Source organism: Penaeus chinensis, chromosome 13 (assembly GCF_019202785.1).
Source record: "Penaeus chinensis breed Huanghai No. 1 chromosome 13, ASM1920278v2, whole genome shotgun sequence".
Lineage (NCBI taxonomy): Eukaryota > Metazoa > Arthropoda > Malacostraca > Decapoda > Penaeidae > Penaeus > Penaeus chinensis.
The window spans coordinates 29,811,718-29,814,217 of NC_061831.1; the positions used below are offsets into that span (position 1 = coordinate 29,811,718).

Genomic DNA, 2,500 nt, shown 5'->3' on the forward strand with positions numbered 1-2,500 from the left:
TCTTTTTTTCCAATTTGTGAATGGTGTTTTATGCTAGACAGGTTTCCGAAAGATTTAAATAGAATCCTAAATGACATATTTGGGATCAGAATGAAGGGAGCACGTTCATGAGACATTTTCTCAAGAAGGTCCCGGGGGTTGGGTCCAGGTCTTAAGACTCAAATATGCCTTTAATTTTTCTCTCAGGCTTATGACTGGGGATATTGGCTTATCTGTTATATAATACCATAGCAATGGTAACAACCCTTTCATGTAAGGTCTTATTCACAAAATTATGAGAAAGACTAGCCAATAATTGGAACAATATGGAAATTGCCGTACGGAAGTTGTGCTTTCTAGTGCTGCCGGTGAGTCCCATAGCTCTCTCTCTCTCTCTTTTACAAATAATCTCCATATAGTCTGATACAACTTTAAATGTAAGTAGTTCATCAGACGTTTTATAATAAATACCATTATAAATTCATAAAACAAATTATACAAAATCTGAAAACAAATTCTGATTTGATCATTCTCATATAAAGCAAATGCCTTAATTGATTTTCAAATTATGTTGTAAATATATTTATATATATTTTTTCAATTCTAATCATTATATCACGAACATCGAATGATTGTTATGGTTTCTTCTTATATTGGTTCTATTCATTAAACCTAAATCATGACCATTAGCTTTGACTTCATTTTGTGAATTATGTTCGTTCAGTGCAGCAATTTGGAACTCGTATATTAAATTACACCAAAAGAAAGTTTTGAGAACTATATCCAATTCTATAAAGTTAAATTAAGGTCATTATAGCAGAAAGTAGTGGCTCTGTTATTGCAAGCGAAGGACTTGAGGTAACAGTGACACACAAGTGGTTTTGAGTTTTATTGGCGAGAATCAGGGCACAGCTTAAATAATAGCAGAGCACGGCGAACGGGAGGGGATTCACCCAAGTGGAAGGTGCAGCGTTGGCAAGGGCCGTCCTCAGCTGTGAGGGAAACGTTCGATGCATGATAGCAAGCCGCCGTCGTCCAGGAGCGTCATGAACTCCCTTCACAATAGAAATGAACAAATACAAGTGGAAAGGAAGATGAAAGGAACGAGTAAGAGTTGGCTTCCAAGGGTGCAGCCAAACCTAAAAAAAAGGATCAAGGCCTAAACCCGATCTCCAGCTGGAAAGAATGATGCGCTTGAGTTCATCCAGCCAGTGGACATGCCAAGCACGGAGTTTGTTTGGCTGTTTGGAGCCCAACCCACGCCACTCGATATTCAGAGGAAGCAGAGAAGCTTCATTGTGAAGTTCAGATATTGTAATAAACTGATCCCAACTCATCGCATAGATTCACCCGAGTGCTTTCTTCTGAACAAGCTGGAGTTTGCGCTTGTTAGAGGTTTTTATTAGTATTTTGTATAGATGTAGCTTCGTACGTGGGACGGCACTTCTAAGGCGAATATAAGGTTTTTCTTGTCATGACAAATTTAGTCTCAATATGCTAATGAAAAAGAAAGTTTGTGTCAAAGGTTAAATCAAGGTTGTCTCAAGAGGATGTGATTTGAGGTGATTGTAGAGTGTCAAATGTGTTTTCGTGTTTAAAAAGGGGACGTTTGTAGACCTGAGTGCTATATTCTGGATGACCTGTAGCTTACGTCTGTTTGTATGTGCTGCGAGCGTGTGTGTGGGGCATATGTGAGGCTTGGGTGTACCATGGCTTTGAACAGGTGCAGTTTTGTGCGCAAGGCCGCACATCTGAATCGATAAAGCAATTGTAAGCTTGTGATTTTTTTGAGGTGATAATGACAACGTAACATAATCAATGGTTATACTGATCACTGTGCAAGAGCGTGTTATTTGCTGAGGTGGGGTAATCTGCCGGCTTAGCCGGCGGACCCTAAATGTCCCAATTTGCCGTGCACTTAGCCTTCGTTTCCGGAGAGGGGATGGGAGTAAGTCCCTGTTCCATCAAACTTTCTTTGGCCTTCGACAGAGAGAAATGGGGTCAGTTGCTCAGGTTTGGCTACCGTGACTTTCAAACCAGAGTGGTCTTTGAAGAGGTGTGTGATTGCCACCCTCGAAGATGGGGTCCAGTTCACCAGTTATCCTAATACCGAAGAAAATCGTATAGAAAAGAGTAGCTACAGGCCCAAAGCTAATTGCAAGTAGTTAGAATCGCTGCAACAACGAAAAGTGTGCGCAAAACAGCCAGGGTATCACACAATGGCCAAGGTCGTGCTTGCTGTGGAGGAGCCAAACAGATCTCTTTAGCCAACCACAGCAAAAACCTTGGAACCGAGAGATCCTGAAAGCCCTTGTGTTGAACATCACGATCCCATGAGATAAGAGCCTCCTCGAGCTGGGTTTGCTTTGCCTTGAGTGTTTCCTTTCGGGCAGGATCCGTCAGCAGCGAAATGCGACCACTCGCAGTTGCAGAAACTGATGCTCTCTTTGCACTTGGCGAGGAAGTGGCCTTCACATCTGGCTCATTAACAATCCCTGTCGCCACACGTCGCCGCTGACGT

The 2,500-nt window shown here is 42.0% G+C and overlaps 1 long non-coding RNA gene across 1 annotated transcript in view; it reads right to left on the bottom strand.

Annotated features, from left to right (window-relative positions):
* Nucleotides 1-924: 924 nt before the first annotated feature.
* Nucleotides 925-2,500, bottom strand: part of LOC125031872 — a 17,712-nt gene continuing 16,136 nt past the window's right edge. The window contains exon 5 of the long non-coding RNA XR_007115523.1: nt 925-2,500. This exon is cut by the window's right edge and continues 10 nt beyond it. This is a non-coding gene — a long non-coding RNA (uncharacterized LOC125031872).